This window comes from Lygodium microphyllum, chromosome 2, assembly GCF_053477565.2.
Source record: "Lygodium microphyllum isolate KBCC chromosome 2, Lygodium_microphyllum_v1.1.10, whole genome shotgun sequence".
In the NCBI taxonomy this organism is placed as follows: domain Eukaryota; kingdom Viridiplantae; phylum Streptophyta; class Polypodiopsida; order Schizaeales; family Lygodiaceae; genus Lygodium; species Lygodium microphyllum.
Window position 1 is genome coordinate 96,642,001 of NC_141136.1, and position 18,702 is coordinate 96,660,702.

Consider the following 18,702-nt stretch of genomic DNA (forward strand, 5'->3'; position numbering starts at 1 on the left):
TCTTCATGATGAGCCACTGTAATAGTTGCAATGCGAGGCACTCTAGAAAGTGCATCAACAACTACATTTTGTTTCCCTGGAGTGTACATAATTTGAAAATGAAACATAGACAAGAAATTTTCCCATCTTGCATGTTTCTCCTGCAAATGCTTTTGAGTTTTGAAATACTTCAAGCTTTGATGATCGGTTTTAATAAGGAATTCATTGCCTAAAAGATAATGTTTCCATATCTTTAAAGCATGAACCACTGCTAAGAGCTCCTTTTCATAAATGTCATACCTTTTCTCCATATCATTTAGACGGCGGCTTTCAAAGGCTACGGCATGGCCTTCTTGATTTAGCACTGCACCAATACAATCACCGCAAGCATCTGCTTCCACCACAAATGGTTTTACCAGATCTGGAATGATAAGAACAGGTCCAGAAGTAAGAGCTGTTTTCAGCCTTGTGAAGGCTGCCTTCTCTTTTTCCTTCCATTGGAAAGAGATCTTCTTCTTTGTAAGGTCATGAAGTGGAGAAGCCATATGTGCAAAATGCTTGATGAAGCGGCGGTAATAAGAACATAAGCCAAGAAACGATCGCACCTCATGTACATCACGAAGATGAGGCCATTCTTGGATTATCCTGATCTTTTTAGGATCCATCTGAATCCCTTCAGAAGAGATGACATGCCCAAGGTAATTTATTTTATGCATGAAAAATTCACTCTTTTTACCATTTACCAAGATTTGATTTTGTTGTAGTAATTGTAGAACAATTTCCAAGTGTTGATGATGCTCCTCTTCATTCTTGCTAAAGACAAGAATATCATCAAAGAAAGTACCGACATATTGTCGATGCTCTCTAAAGATGCGCTCCATCATTCGATTAAAGGTGGCTGGTGCATTGGTTAATCCGAAAGGAACCACCAAGAATTCGTAAAGACCGTATGAAGTGCGGAAAGCAGTTTTGTGTACATCTTGTGGTATTACCCTAATTTGATGGTAACCACTCTTTAGATCAATGCGGCTGAAAACCTTTGAGCCTCCTAGACGATCCAAAATGTCGTCAATTCTGGGAATAGGAAACCGATTCTTCACAGTGATTTTGTTGAGGGCTCGATAATCAATGCACATCCTGAATGTGCCATCTTTCTTTTGAACAAGAAGAATCGGTGAACAAAATGGTGAGCTACTTGGCCTAATTAGCCCACGATTGAGTAGGTCTTCGACTTGCTTTCTGATTTCTTCTTGTTGAGGACGGCTCACACTGTATGGTGCTATATTAGGAGGAGAACTGCCCAGAATAATATCAATATGATGGTCTTCTGGCCTTTCTGGGGGAAGCTGATAAGGAAGATCTTCCGAAAAACAATCTTTATACTTTTCCAAGAGCTGAAGTTGCTCTTGGTTTTCAGCATTCATATTATCTTTTACATCAGTGACATAAAGCAGATAACATTGAACACAATCCTTAATTGCTCTAGAGACTTGCATATGGCTTACCATAGGTATGGTGTCTCCAGAAACTCCAGCTTGGATCTCGTACTTCTTGCCTTTGTTGGTGAGTTCTACCTTCTTTTTCTGAGAGAAGATGGTTGAATCTACTCTATGATTCCAGGGCATGCCAAGAATCACATCGCAACCATCAAGGTCTCCGATACAGAAGGTATCTTCATCACTGTAGCCTTGAATTTGAAACTTGAGCTTGCCAATGTAGGGTATCACAGTCTTCACTGTGTCACCTTCATCAGCATTTAAAGCTTGGCGAACTTCTGCCAGAGTGTCCATCTCTTCGTTCTTTAATCCAAGCTCTTTAGCTAATTGCAAGGAAATGATATTTTCATTCGCCCCAAGATCTATCAAGAATAGTGCTTGCTTACCTTGCAACTGTCCCCAAGCTTTTAATAATTTGTGCATCTCTGGAGTGTGAGTTGTGTTTGCAACTACATCACTGATAGCATTGATTTTCACTGGCGACTTAGGCTTGTTGTCAGAAACCTTGCTTTGTCCCTTGTTTGGACATTGCTTCGCTATGTGGCCTGTTTGTCCACATTTAAAGCACTTCCCTTCTTTCATGAAGCGTTGCTTTTCTTCTTCGGAAAGTTGCTTTGCTTGTGGGTATAGATTGGAGCGAAATTGAGGAGCATTAGGAGGTGCATAGGGCTTCATCTTCTTTTGATTTGATGGCTGCTTTTGCCACTGTTTTTGTCCTTTATTTGGGGCTGAATACTCCTCATCATCAGCTACTCTCTTCTTATCATTCTTTTGGAATGATTTGTTGCCATTGTGCTCCATTTCCCATGTCTCAGCATGGTCAATGAGTTCCCTGAGACTAGAACAATGATAATGATTAAGAGCAGTATGAAGTTTAAAATGCAAACCTCCTTGAAACTTCCTAAGCTTTTCCGAACTGCTGATCTTCTTGAAATGTTGGACCTTCAAAAGTAGCTCCCAAAATCTCTTGGTATAGTCACCAAGTGACTCATTTTTCTTTTGCCAAAGCCGATCCCATTCCATTTTTACATCTCTTTTGAAATGAACAGGAAGAAATTGGCTTTGTATCAGGCGAACAAAGGACCGCCATGATTTTGGGGCAGCATGATCATATTCCAACCCCGTCCACCAAGTATGGGCTAAGTCGGTTAAATGTAAAGCTGCAAACTTAATCTTTTCTTTTTCTTTATACTTGTCACGACCATATAAAATTTGAAATTGACAAATAAACTTCAGAAGAAGATCAGGATTTCGGGAACCATCATACATACTGAACTTGATCTTCTTTTCAAGTTGAGATAGTGACTTAGTCTTCTTCTTCTTCTTATGCCTTCGTCCATGCTCGGATCTTGAGGTTGAAGATGATGAAGTGCTTGATGGGGATGAAGATGGAGACGAGGGTGAAGAATGTCGACGCCTTTGACGATGATGAGGTCTTCCACGAGAAGGGTGTGACTCTTCATTACTAGAAGAGGATCCATCAGAATAGGCGCCAGATGACTTTGAAGAAGAGGATGAGCTTCGACGCGATCTCTTTCTTTGTCTTGAAGTAGAATGGGACTGCCTCTTAGAAGTAGTTGGACTTCTTGATCGGCTCCTTTCATTGGTATGGCTTTGTCTTCTTGAAGTAGATGGGCTTCTTTCCTTGAATTCTTTGGGATTCTCAACTTTTTCTAGTTTGAGAAGTTGCTCACGAATTTGCCGATTCTCCTCTCTAAGACTTTGAATGGCTTGAAGGATAGCACTCGATTGATCCATTGAGACTAAAGAAAAAAAATATGCTCAAGCACTCAATGCAAGGGCTGAAAATAAACAAACTTATAGTTGTAAGCACTACCAGTGTTGGGTGTGAGGACCGAGCCAAAGCTCTGATACCACTGTAAACGCCCCGAACAACGTAGTATGCTTAACAATTATGATATTCGCTTATTTTCGAGATTTAATATAAAAGAGAATGAACACTTAAAGCTGAAAATGAAAATTGCTCACAAAATTACAGCCATGAAAATGTAAAAGTAATGGAGACAAAATTGAGGGTTGAAGATGGGCAACCCCCCCCCCCCCCCCCCCCCCGAAGGAATGTATTTCTGCTCAACCCAAGTCCCTTAGGGAAGAGCTCAGTTACAATTAACCTGAGAGTGAGAAGAAGTAATTCTCACTCTCACAAGATCATGCAAAGATGCACAAACACACATGCATTATCTATTATGCAATGATAAGAACTGATTTCTTTACAATATGAGAGAAGAAAAAGGGAAATTCAGCCTTTCTCCATCGTTGATCAGCAGTACATGGATAGGGCTTACTTCTTGTAGCTAAAATGGAAGAAAGAGCTCGAGAAGGAGGTGCTGTAATGAATTTACAGGCTTGCTGACTTGTAAAAAAAAACAGTGATAGAAGAGGGAATATGGAGGAATTTGATAATGGAGAAGTGGGGGATGATGATGGGGATGGATGGGGCCAGTTTCTGGCTATCTGTGGGTGCTGTTCATGAGTTTACAGCAAAGAAAAATGATGATCAATGAAGAAAAACGAGCTCTTATTTATAGGAGAGGGGAGAGCTAGTACAAAAGGGGAAAGTGGAGTAGCACAAGACAAGTGTCCAGCCACATGTCATGAGATGTGACAAGTGGTGGGACACTTGGAAACTTGTGTGACAAGTGTCTTGACACTTGTCTCTTCTCTATGGCCTTCCTTTTTGGGTTGAATACTGTCAAGAATAGAAACAACCAAATTTAGTAAGCACAGTCAGAGTACAGAACTTACTATTTTTAGAATGACATCCCTATTTTTTAGGACTAGCATTTTTAGGCTAATTCGAGGCTCCTAAAATTTAGGGACCTCCTAAAATTTAGGGATCTCCTAAAATTTAGGGACCCCCCAATATGGGTATCATATGAAAGCTTTTTCCGTGTACATCGCAAAAATGGTATCCGAATCTTCATGTGACTTTCCTATGCAAAGAAATGTGCATTTCAAGCTTTCAGCCCACACATGCACATTATACAAGCATTTCATGATCATGCCATCTTGTTGATTGTAACTGTCTGTTCTGGTGGATCTAGCCCACACTTCAAGGCATCAATCCTTTCTGTGTGCGAGTCTAACCCTGATATGCGTGAGTTCTAGTCACAGGCGCCCAATCGGGTCATATAGGTGGAAGTGTGAACTATCTTTTCTCTAACCCACCGTGTGGGTCCACCATAACCTGTGACCACTCATCGGTGGCCAACTCCAATGCACTTTTCTTTATATCTAATTAGTGCAAAGGAAATAAATTTAATAAATCATTATATAGACAAATTAATGAAAAAGGATACAAATTCTGTTTCTATAGAGTTGTGACACATTAACTGGTAATTAATTCCAAGGGAGTGGACAACTTCCAGTCAAGCCTATCAAAATTATTTGCATTTTTTCCAGCAATATTCACAATCTTCAAATCCTTCAGTGAGATTGACAGTCCACTTTGCTTGGTACCTAGTATATATGCATAGGCATTCACATAACAATCAAAAGTCCATTCCAAAGTTATATATGAATGTCAATGTGAACATTGATTCCCAACAACTGGATGTCCTATATTTGCATTCCCTTTTTCTGCCTAGTAGATACCTTGTCTTGCTAGAGAGGATGTGCTGCCTTCAATTCTTCGAGAATCCTCCAAAAACTTTAGTAGATGAATCCTTATCCATGGATTGTTTTCGTAATTATAAACCCTTCAAGAGGGATCATCTTCACTAATACCTCTGGATGTATCTTTTATGCTTCTTAATGATATATCTCTCTTTTGGAGGTACCATTCAGATGGTTGTTTTGTATTTGTGCTGTGTAATTTCTATATGATGAGTTCGTGGTGGTTGAATATTGGATTTGTTCGAGAGCTCTCTTTTGGACTATTGGTAGTGATGGTGATAGTGGATGCAAAGCTGAAGAATTTCTTTTATCCTTTACAAATTTGTTATATTTTTATGTTGATTGTAAGATGTGTCAATGGTTAAAGGTGTTTTCCTTTCGTTGTATCCTTTCTTCGATATAAGTGATAAGTTGGGGTTGTGGTTGGGTGGTTTATTGAAGATACTAAAGCAGATCAAGTTGAGCTCTTTAATGAACTTGTATTTCCTTTTTCTTAAGTCGTGAGGATGCTCCCTTATTAAGTGTGGAACTATGTTGAATGTTGAATTGACTAGGTTTTTTGGTTAATTTTTGTTGTTTTTAAGGGCTAAATGGTTGATTTTTTATGGATTTTAAATGATGAATGGTTGTTTTAGAATTATTTTAGAGTTTTTTGGTTGAGATTGATTATGTTTTAGAAGCTCATGATAATTTTCAGTAGAGATATGAGGCTCTGTGATGTTCTGATAGGTTCTAATTAATTATGTTTAGCTTATGTTTTATTCTATTTCTCTTCTATATGAAGCATGGATTAATGGTTGATGAAGTTTAAGGTTATTTGAAAACTTAGTGAATGGTTTTTGATAGTTTGGAATGGTTTTAGTATGAGCTATGTGGTTCGGATGATTTCTGTTGACCTTTTAGAAACCCTCTGTTGAGCTTTTGTAGAGCCTTTGTTCCTGCTTTGTTCTGTATGCCTCTGTAAGTGTTCTAAGGAATGTATGTGAGATTTTGGGTAAGTTTTTTGGCCTTGGAAAGAGGTGAATGCAAGTTCAAAAGAGCTCAAGAAAGTGGAAGAAGTAGCTGCTGAAGACTCAAGAGAAGATTGGAGTGAAGTGATAGTGATGAGCTATGAAGAGTCATTGTAGTGGCTCTGGTGGCCTTTCATATCAAAGACACCTTTTGGAAGGGGCATCTACGACCAAAGAAGGATTATTATGAGTGATTATTTAGTGTTGTAGTGAGGATATGATGTACTATTGATTGAGAGAGAAAGAGAGAGTCAAAGATAGCCATTTTTATGCCAAACAATGTATCTATCTATGAGAGACTGTGAGAGAAAACTAAGAAGATAATGAAGAAGAATACTATGTGATATTTTTCCATTCAAAGTGGTGTTTCTCTTGTGTTACCTTTGTTGGTTGATGAATTCTATGAAGAATATGAAGAGAATGATCAATTTTGTTAAAGACAAAGCCGTGCAAGAATTGTTTCTATGATGTTGCGTGAAGATTTCTTATTCTTGGTGTTGTTATAGATTTTCTTGCAGTATAAACCCATTTTCCTTGATGTCTCTCTTGGGGCTCCAATATCACATCTAAGCTTCAAATAAATTTTAATCACATATGAATATGATTTACACCATAAAATATAAAAAAGAATCCAAATTTCCATTTAAAAAGAGCCTTACTACCATTTTTTGTATTTTGGATCTCAAGAATTGATTTTACAAATAACAATCGGACCCACCATTGGTCTTCGAATAGTGTTGGTCATTACTACTCAAGCGTCATCATGGTTCCATATCAATCTGGTTCAAGCCAGACAACCGATCTCCATCTTGATCTTCTCATAAGAATTCCCCCATGAGCTACCCATTAGAAGAGAGAGAGGGAGGAGAGAGAAATATTGATCTTTTATCTTCCTAATCAATCCATCACTCGTGGAGATGGAGGCGGTGATTGGAAGTGAAAAATTGAAGGAGCAGGCTGATGTGATCAATTGCTATGAGTATTCTTGACCTCTCTAGCCCCCCTCTCTCCATTCATGGCGTCATCACCTACAAAATGGCATTTTTTTCCCACACCATTCAAACCCCCCTCCCCCCTTGGATTGCGTGAAAAATTCGGGGGCTAGGGCCCCCCAAGGGTCACACCCCTTCCCCCTCTTTTAGATCAGACTCTCGATGGACTATCAAAACGTGTTTCAACCCAGGCACGTCACAATTGGTATTAGTAAAAACCAACAAATAACATAATCAAGATAAGAATAAATCAGGTAGAGTGAAGTAATGCTTTCACTAGAAAACATTTTTTTGTTTACTCACGTAAGGATCGTTGTTGCGTCTAGACCTACGAGGCGTGGAGCGGATTCCTCATATTTCATATCATGTTCGAGACTGCTATGAGCTCCTCAAGCTATCGCCGAAGAACTAATATGATGGGGATCTTTGATCGCCTCTACAACCCTTCACCGATGTACGTGGAAAGGCATTGGACCTAGAGTGTAGGTTAATACTACATAGATGCCAAATGTTTGCTTATCTTCAAAAAAATCTGAAGAGGCTAAAATGATTGGAGGACTTGAAGATTATCAAGTTATTCATCTTCCATGAGGCACATGTAAACTCGATCCTACAAAGCGGACACCAGCAGGTAGATCAGACTCGCTATATCTATGAAGAGTTGGTATCAAAGTCTTGCCAGCAGGTAGAATTAAAGTAATGGGGTGATACAAACATCATGGCTATCAGAAGCTGGGATTTCCTAAACTTCCCATGACTTGCCGCTTCATGAGAATCCATTCCCCAAAACCATATTACTACTCTATCCCTGTAGAAGAATCCAATAAGGAATTGTTCTCCTGGTGTTGATGTATCTTTTGAAGAGTTATCCAACCTATCTCTATCTCCCCCAAATGATTGTACTTAAGGCTTATACCTCTTTTGAATAAACGAGATTTTTATGATTATCTAACTTGTTGCACAGTGTTGAAGTATGTGTGATTTAATCGTAATCTGTGCATTGGGACAAGTTGTGAAGAGATGTGTAAATGCAATCTTAACACGGAAATTTTAATCAAAATAAGACACAACCCCAAATGCAGAATCAAAATCGTGTTCCAGCAGCAGAGGCATAAGAGAAGAAGTTTCTTCTTAAACAAATCAAATCACTGGAATTTGATGGGAAAGGGAAGATTATTGAAGCTAATGCTGAAGTACGGATTGAATCCATGGAGGATTACTTCAGTGCAGCAGGAACAACACTTGCAAACTAGGCTATGATTGTCAAGCTTAAGCTAACCAGTGAAGCTATATTTAGGCTCTGGTGGAGGCAATGGTGTAAGGACCAAGCAATAGTTGAAAGTACAGTAATTTGGGATAAACTCAAAGAAGCAGTGCAAGGAAGATATATGCCACACACATACAAGACTCAGAAGATGAACGAGTTCTTTAAGTTAAGGTATTTTGGTCTATCTCTGGAAGCATACTACTCGAGATTTGTCTCCTTGCTAAAGTACGCCCTGACTATGAGCACATCCCAACATGTTTCCAAATTTTGTGATGATTTAAATCCACCAATGAATCCCCGATTGGAATCTATGCATCCTACAAATTTACAAGATGCATTGATAAGAGCAGGTCCCACTGCCCAAGAAGTTCAGCCCAAATCCAGGAATAATAGATCTTGGTCTTACAAAGACCAGAACCAGGGAACAACAAAAACCCAATTTAAAAGATTACAAGGACAAGGTCAAGGACAATGGAAGAAACCAAAGGCAAATGCAGTCAGGGACTTTGTTCCTACACAGAGAAATGACCAAAACCTGCGATGCTTCTACAACAAGGAACCTCATTTCAAACGAGGATGGTGATTATGAAAGAAGGCTCCAACCCTTGGAAAATCACAAAATTCACTCAACTACTCCATTTTCCTGGCTTGGCTTGTACTTGATTTCAAAATTGTATTCGTGCAAAACCTCAATCCACTGACAGTGTCTTACATTTAGATCTTACTAAGTGCAGATCCACTTGATACTTGTGTGGTCACTGACTAGAGAGAACTTGTTTTCAAGTAAATAGTGTCTCCGCATCTTGAGAGCGCGGATCACTTCTAGTAACTCTAGATCATGAGTACCATGATTCTTCTCATGAGTCTTTAATTTCCTTAAAGAGTAAGCGATTAGATGACCTTCCTATATAAGCACATGACCTAATATAAAAGAGCTTACATCTATTACAACTTTAAACTCTTGCCTTCGGTTGAGGCTTAGGTCGAGTAGCTTTAGGATAGGTGTTGTTACTAAGCTATGCTTGAGTTTCTCAAAACTAGAGTGCTCAACCGCTGCAGAATAATGGCTTACTTCTTGAGCAAATCAATGAGAGGTGCAATCAAGGCGTAATCCTTGATAAAAACCCCATACCATTTGGTTAACCCCATACCACTAGACAAAATAACAAAGTAATTGTCTATCATACAAGAAGAAAGGAAATTTTAACTTTATGAAATGTATCATCCTGCTTCAGGTAATATATCATTGCTTTAGGAAATTGTCATTGCTTAAAGGTTGTGACAAAAAAATTATAAATATTTGGTATAAAGCAAAAATGTTTTTCCAAGCAGGGATTGAAATAAGTGATGGAGGGTAAGAATGACAGAATTGCATCATCTTGTTGTAAGAGAATATCCCTTATAGGCTCACAAGAACTATCCCTTGGTTAGAGAGAATATCGTGTGACATCATAGCTCATGTAAGAGCAAGTATGTAGTCATTAGTGATGTTATCTTTACAACTTGCAAATCAAACTTGTACTACTCGATCAAGGGGCACTAGATCTTCCTTTGTAGCTACACCGGTTGAGAGTGCATCAGTCTAGCTCCTCCTAGTTTGGCAGAAAACTCGTTATCCTTTGTGTCTTCTGTTATCATGCAGATTTCTACTTATTAGCACATCTTTTATCTCTTATCTAGTTGCATGGTTTGCTTGTCATGACTATGTTTGACTACTTCCCACCTTAGTTGATCGATGCTCGTGCGATTCAGAATGATGAGGCGTCATGTTTTCAACAATATTGGATGGAATTCCTGGCCTTACATATAAATATTGAATGCTAATGCTTCAATGGCATAGAAAATAAGCGGGAATAACTTTAGGTAGGAATGAGGAACATTTGATATGCCAACCAGTTATGGAAAACCCCAAATGAAGCTGCAGATTGTGAATGGCAGCTAGTCAGATTGAGCATGCAACAGCAAAGGGGTGAACGATGTCCTCATGTATAATGTAGGTTCAAGGTTTGAATATATCCATTTGATGCTAATAAATCTTCCAAATTGTTGTTGGCATCATTTCAAACGAGGATGGTGATTATGAAAGAAGGCTCCAACCCTTGGAAAATCCGGGCAATGTGTAAATCAAGGTTACAAATCCGATACTGAAAGTTAGAGAACGCAGGGGTTGGGAAAATCTTACCGAACGTAACTCCTCGTGTGCTTGGAAATGATGTTGCAGGAATATACTGAAGATGCTGCTATAGAGACAAGGATGGTCAAATCGTTTGGACGTGGTTTTCGGACTCCCGAGCAATTACAAACGCGTGGCGGCACAGCAAGGGACCGAACCAGATGAATTTCACATTCAGGAAACTCGAGTGCGGGGCCTTTCACGTCATATTGTTCATGGACCTGGTTTTTAGGAGCCTGCGATGCAGAGGAGCAGGAGGGTGTTGCGAAGTATTGCAATGGTGAAGATCATATGGAATGGAGGACCACAAGATCAAGCTGGAAAGAAAAAGGCGATATATCGGGCCTGAGTACACTCTTCTGATGAAGTGTGTGTTCACGAGTATGGAGGATGGAGCTCAAAAAAGTCGATATCCTAGCATTGTGCGTAACCCCACCCAATCCGATGAAGGCTGATATTTATGTGGAGCAAGACTCGAAGGGAAATTGGTAGCTGTTTGCCCGCACCTTTGCTTGGGCCGACTGCATTGGCACGGATCAGGAGTGTGATCCTGTGGTGTGTTAGTAGGTGACAATTCAAGGAACACTAGTAAATCAGTCAACCAAAAGAGGCACCATATGAACGTGAACTATGCTGAGCATGTGAAGGAGGGGACTGTCATGTTGTTAAGGGTTGGATTCGTCATGCGTGTGAGAGAAGTAGCTTGGTTGCTACCCATCAGTGTAGGGTTGGGTTACGAAGCTTGTGAATGAAGTAGCGTGCTTGTCCTTCTTTTTTATTCTCGGCCCCTTTTACAGACTCCTGTTGGATGATGTGGTGGGCCAAAGTGACAACGAAGGTCCCTTCGAGAGGCTCGTGGAGCAAGGCGAGTGGAGATCAGCAGCCCTAGAGAGAGAGAGAGAGAGAGAGCGAGACGATGTCCGGTAAAGAAGATATGAAACAAGAAGGAAAAAAGAGCGAGTGGCCGCGATATACGATAGAGCTAACTGGCGTTGCCTACCCGCCATAGATCTCTCTCTCTCTCTCTCACACGTCGTCACAAAAAAGGCGTGATCTCCCTGGCGCAGATCTGGTGTCCCCTAGAGCGGTATGAGGTATTAAAAAGGCAAACCCAGCATTCCCCAGCATCCAAGGGTCGTTGTAGTATAGTGGTGAGTATTCCCGCCTGTCACGCGGGTGACCCGGGTTCGATCCCCGGCAACGGCGTCTTTGGTCTTTATGTCTCTATCGTGCATCCCGTTTTGCTTGCCTGGGTATGCAGGGAGCCTGAGCCACACTAACTAGTCTTTGTATACCGAAACACATTCTATACGGGACATTCCGAGTCTTCTATCCAAACAAGTAATTTCGTGAGCTTGACCCATGGGAGCATACACTTTCCTATCCAAAGAAGCAATCGTGTGGTAATAAAGCACCGTAGTAGACAAAACGCAATCAAAAAGATATGCATAGACATTCTTGACTTGTGTGGCATTTGATTTGCATTATTATCAATGAAACCCTGTATGAGCAATTTTGCCATCTCCACATGTGTCATATTATTCTAGTGTCCCCATGGCACGTGTTCCTTGCACCATCTATGAATTTTTTTTTAAAATGCTTGTAGAATGTTGATTTAACTATGCTATGCGTTACATACCATTGTTTATTATAAACCTTTTTTTCATCAAATATAAACTCAAGGTAGTCCTCGTTTTGGCGATGTTCATAGGCCATGCTCATACAATCTAGTATATACGCGCATTGACTACAATAGCTCTATCCCCAAAAGTTTGACCTTGCTTGCATGATTTTGGATCTATCTCCGATTTGGCAACACCTTTGTTCACAACAATCAATTGTTGCAACTTGATGGATGTTTGCAATATCACATCTTCTACTAAATGTAGGGTCCATGTTTGTTTTTTGAACCCTTACTCTATGCACATAACTTCGTTTCTTTAGTGTCCCATGTATGCTATCATAGTCACTAATCATGGCATCCTCTCCTCTTGCATCCTCATTTTGAAGAAGAGAACCTACTTTTGAACCGCCACTCACAGCTTCAATACTATTGTCATTATTATGAAAAATGGCATCATCTTCATCTAAGTTCTCAAAGAGATCAATATTTTCTTCCATGCCATGAATAGAAGAACATGGTTGTGTCATCAAAGCTCTCAAGAATATGTATGGCCACACACATTGCACCGATCAATTGAAATGCACACCTCTAGGATGGATCAAGAGAACGAACAATCCCATGTGCCTATCTTGAACAACAATCAACAAGAAACACTGAATCACCCTATTTTAGAGCCTCCAATTCCGACAAAAACGAAAGAGAAATGAGTGAAGCTCATTAATAGAATTGCATGTGCTGAAATTTCTATTGTAGCATATTGAATGTAGCATGGCATCTCAGATATGAGGTTTTACAATCAAAATACATTGATCGTTGGCCAAAAATTGCATTCGAGGCTTGAACTTTAGTTGGTGGAGCCTCATAGGAGGGTTATGGCTTCAAGGTACTCATAATTCATAGCTTGAACTTTAGGTTGAGCCTTAGACAATGGTCACAAATTCACATCGATTTCTAGAGAATGGTTATCAAGTTTGCCCAAGGTATGATCAAACTTCTCTTTGAGGCTCATAATCTATTCTTAGGTAGGATACCAAATGAGCTTCACTCAACAGAGGCTTGAATTCAAGTTTGATAGAGCCAAATATAACCCTAGTAGAGCTAATAGGCATTGCTCAAAGTTTAGATGGAGGCTTAGAGAACGGTGACGCTATTTTGCAGAGAATGGTTGCAGACTTTGAGCAATATAGAGTCATGCAATTCACTTTGAGGCTCCAAACTTAAGCTCGGGCTTGGTTAGTGCGAGACCTCTCTTTGAGGCTCAAACTCTAGTTCTAGCCAAGATAGCCATGGGCTCTGCTCATGGCTCGAACTTGATTTCAAGCATAAAAGTCTCATCTTAAGGATAAAAGTTTATAGGAAGCTAGACTTGCATGGTATTTTCAATGATGAACTAGTAACATTGGACTTGTATCACCAAATGTGGCTATAACAAACCAATTTCTCATAATAAAAAAATTTAAATTGTACATAGAGATTATGTTCTAGAATGTGTTTTAGGAAGCATCAAAATTACTACCTCTCTTGTGCAAATAAATAAATTATTGTAGAAATCGAGGTCATGATGTCAAATCATGACGTGTTAAGGACCCATAAGATCATGATGTCATATCATGGAGCCACATAGGAATCAAGGACGTGTCAAGGACCCATTACCTACCACTACCATTCTCTCTCTTCAATTTTTCCAACGTGTAAAAGATTTAATAGTATTATTATATATGCATGAGTTTTTAACACCATTTTGTTTTTCATTTTCCATTTTCTTTTCCTTTCTTTCTCTCATGCACGGTAGCAGTGCTTCGAGTTGGTTTTGCATTGCCTTTCCTTTCTCCAACCTTGTGGTGTCTACTCGTTTCTCTCTCTTCTCCCTTCTTCAAATCTGAATTGACTACTGACTTCAATCCTCCAACCATGTCTGCTTACATTTGTCACTCTCCTTTCTCTAACCTTGTCACTAATCTATGTATCTATATCTCTTCTTTCTCTAACCTATGTCCATCTCTCTTCCTGTGTCTCTCTCCTCCAATCTTATCATTAATCTGTGTGTATGTCTCTCTCATTCCTTCAACCTACGTTTGTCTCTCTCTATCTCTCTACATCTATCTCTCTCCATCCATCTCTTTCCTTCCCAATCTATCGTTCTCACTAATATGTTATTAATCCTTCTTGATATCTCACTAACTTGTCACTAATATATCACTAATTGTTCCCAATCACTTTTTCCTCCTCTCTCATCTCTCCCTAATCTCTGTTATTGCTCTCTAGCCTTCTTTTCCAAGTTCATAATAACGTGCTATTGCTTCTTATTAGTACGCTACAATAAGGTTAAGTCACTAATCTTAAATCCACGATTTTATTTAATAATATTAATAAAAACAAGTTTTATTAACTAGGTAACTTAATAAATAACTATGCAAAAGCAACAAGCTAGAACCCTTACTTGCAAGCTCTAGTGTAGCACATGAAGCTGAGGCTCAAACTTAAGCTTGAGCTGTACTTGTTGTTTGCAGAGGGAGATGAGGCCCAAACTCAAGTTCATGCCTCAGTTGCTAGAGAAACACAAGCACATAAAGAGACCGCTCTATGGACGCTCACTTTTTTGCTCTACCCTTGACCATGAATGTGAGGCTCAAACTTGCTACTGCTACACTAGCATATGCCAAGTAAGGCTCGATCTTAAGTTTGAGCCTCACCTGATAGCTCTATGATAGAACATGGAGGTGAGGCTCTAGCTTAAGCTCAAGCCTCACTTGCTAGCTCTACACTAGAATAGGGAGGTGAGGCTCAAACTTAAGCTCAAGCTCGACTTGCTTTCTCTACACTAGTATAGGGAGGTGAGGCTCAAGCTCAAGTTCATGCCTTAGTAGTTAGAGCTACACTAGCACATGAAGGGAACACTCTCTTGAGGCTCACTTTCTAGCTCTACCCTTGACCATGTTAAACTACTATACTAGCATATGGAGGTAAGGCTTGAAATTAAGTTGGAGCCTCACTTGTTGATTCTACATTTGCACATGAAGTTGAGGTTGGACAAGCCTCACTTTCTAGTTTTACACTAACAATTGAAGGTTAGGTTTTAACTTAACTGGCTCACTTACTAGGGTTCCACTAGCACATGGAGTGAGGCTCAAACTTAAATTTCAAGCCTAACTTGTAATTATAAACTAGTTGGGATCGGTAGATTCAAAGTTAAGTCTTATATTTGGGCTAGTTTAATCCCTTAATAGCTACAATTTGTTGTTATAAGCTCAAGCATCACTTGATATTGAGTCTCCCTTTTCAGTTTATGTTACCTTAATAGAGGACAACACTTGTAAGTTTGAGCTAGTATAGAGAGGCTAAAACTCCCAAGCCTCACTTAAAAGTGTAAGGGTGCTCACTATGATGACCTAAAAGCTAGTCATACAGTGCGAAAGCTTCACAATATGTTATCATAAGCTTGGAGGAGTTGAGGAGATAAAACATTGGAAGCGAGCAATCATTGTCAAGTAAAAATGGCTTGAATCTGAGCTCAAGACTTGCATCTACACGCTACTATAGAAGTAGCAAGTGAGGCTCCATATTAAGCTTGAGCCTCATCTTCATGTCTTAGGGTAGAACTAGAAAGTGACACCAAATCTTAATACTAGCTAAACATACAGATCTAAATTTAAGTTCGATCCTCATGAGATGTAGCCTCCATTGAAGTTGTCTGTTTTGAGATTTACAATTCCATTAGAGAGTATTCATAGCCAATAATGTTTGTAAAGCTTAAAATACTCCTTTCGTTTCACATGAATGAATTCCCAACAAAAACACAATGGCTACCTTGCAATCATCTGAAAAAGTCTTCATATTGGATGCTCTTAAAACAATGAGTCAAATCAAAAGCACCACTCCTAGAATCAAGGTGGATAAAACTTATGAAATGACTAAAGAAGAAGCATTGAAGTGGTTTGTGAATAGATATGATGTCGATGGAAACTTCAAAGGTGACCTTCATTTCTACCTTTCTCAATGCGATATGATATATGGCGATATGGGGGTTGTTGTTTCTATCAAAGTTAATGTGGATGGGACAACAATCCCATGCTTTACATGCAATATCCTACTAGTAAGAGAGAATACAAAAGCAAAAAAGTTTTGCTTATCATTGGATACTTTTATTCCAACAAACATGAGTGGAAATTCTATAGTAAAGTTAGGATTGAAATTCATTAACTTCTTCAATGAAGAACATTTAGGGGCCAATAATTTGGAAGAACTAGTGAAAGCAGTGAGGCAAGAAAATTGGACCTTGGATTTGCAAAAGAAGGCCCTTCATGGCAAGAAGGCCACAAAGACTCAAGCTAAGAAGGTTGTGGAGAAGAAATGTAGAGCAATTGTGAGATTAGTGCAAGCTCTTCAAAGCATAGTGAGAAGAAAGGTAAAGAAAATAAGGTGCTTGAAGTCCCTCATGCAAGTGAAATTGAAGGTGATGGCAAAGCAGGTTCCCTAGAGCAAGAGGTGCAAGTGCTCATGATTAAGAAGAAGAGAAAGGTAAAGGATGCTTCTAGTATTGAGCATGCTCAAGAAAAGTTATCAAAGAGGAAAAAAGCCAAGAGTGCAAGTGGTTCAAAAGATCACGTTCAAGAAAAGTTATCAAAGAGGCAAAGAGCCAAGAGTGCAAGTGGTTCAAAAGATGCCAAGTTTTCTGATGAGGAGTTAGTATCAACAAAGGCTTCAAATCAAGATAGCAAGGCAATGACTTCCTTAGAAAACGGGCATGCTTATTATCCTTTTGGTGTAGATGATGTCTTTTGCATTGATTTGATGAGATGTTTCCTTACTCCTTCAACTATATATACAGACGGTTAAATGCAAATTGGTTTAAGATTCTGATACTAGATTTCATTGACAACACAAAGCAAGAAGAGATTTTGAAAATATTGATGCCCTTTGATCATGCTAGTAAACTTTTCCTTAACAAACTTGCCAGATAAGATATATACAAGGTTGACTATTGGATAATCTCTTATCGAAACTCCATTAGTGCTGAAAAATTATCATCATTATCACTAGCAACCACCAAGACCCTAAGGATTGCTTATCAAGGAAAGTGTTTCAAGCGAGTGGCAATGGCTAGCTCTCACATAGCCATGCATGCTCTTGCACAAGGATGTAGTGAGATTACCATTGAATCCAATTGTTATAGTCCTCTTCCTTGAATCCTTTGATGGCTCCACAATTTCAAGGTGTTTGCTCAAGCATGCTCCATCTCCATGTTCCAAGCTCCAACCTCCATATCCGCACACACGAGAAAAGAGAAGAGAAGAAGGAGAAGAAGAAAAGAGGAAAAGAAGAGCTTCTCCACAATCCCTCACTCTCACACACTCACACTCTCCCTCTCTCATGCACAAGAAGGAAGCAAGAGCAAGAACAAGAAGAGAGCTAGTTTGCACACACACCAAGGATGAGCTTATATATGCCCTTCTCCCCTTGGACACCCAACCCATTTCCATGATTAGCCATCCGGCCTTGGTCCTCTTTTCCACTCTTTTCCTCTTCTTCCCTATTCTCATGGCTCCTTTATATGTGCCTTTTCATTTACAACTAGCATAGGAGGGAGCCTAGCACTCTTTTTCAAAGGGCTTAAATATGCTTTACAAAGGGCTAACATGTGCTTTATCTCTAATGTGCCATGTTCTTGATTTTAAAAATTTTCTCATGCTTCTTGGTCATCTTTTTCCATCGGGTGGCCTTCTTATGCTCCTTCTTAAGCATTCTTTGCACCTTGTGTCATTTCAAGGTTAATAAAAACGGTTGCAAAATGCAAATATTTCAAAGGTGACTCCTTAGTTGCATCATCAATTTAGGTATAAGAGATCTAAGATAATTCTCAATTGTCCTCCCAAGATCTCAAGAGAAATCTCCAATGATACAAATATATATGTTGTCAAGTCAATGCAAAAGGAGCTCTTTCTCAATCAGTTGATGCAAGCATAACGGAATGCAAAAACGGTTGTCCTTCTAGATCTCCACTTAGTGTCAACAAACCAAGGGTGACTTTAAATCTTGGAAGATACTATTTTGGTTCTTTGCTAAAGCTTAGGAATGCATGTATATATGTTTCTTCCTTACTCTTTTTAATATGTGCAATAAAACCATTTTTGCAAACATAAATATTAGACTCTCTTCAACTAATCACAAGTGTAAAGAAATTGTTGAACCTCACCTCCATATGCTAGTTTAATACTAGCAAGTGCAACTCTTAAGTTTGAGCCTCATTTCTATATGATCTTATAACATTAGGTAGTGAGCCTCAAAATCAAGTTTGAGCCTTACTTTCATATCCTAGTGTAGCACTAACAATTGATCATAAAAACCATAGACACATGTGTATAATAACATTTTATATTGAGTAACATGAGATATCCAATTTGAGACCCTAAAGAGATGAATGCTAACCACTATTAAACTAATCTATACTTGGAAGTGATTTTGTACTTTTCAAATTTACAAGCCTTTGTGGAGACCACAAAGCACACATTGCAAAAGGGACTTACT

At 39.2% G+C, this 18,702-nt stretch overlaps 1 non-coding gene across 1 annotated transcript; it reads left to right on the forward strand.

Annotated features, from left to right (window-relative positions):
• Positions 1 to 11,687: 11,687 nt before the first annotated feature.
• On the forward strand, positions 11,688 to 11,759 carry TRNAD-GUC (transfer RNA aspartic acid (anticodon GUC)). Its single transcript has one exon. It is a non-coding gene; the product is annotated as a tRNA-Asp (tRNA).
• The last annotated feature ends 6,943 nt before the right edge of the window (positions 11,760 to 18,702 follow it).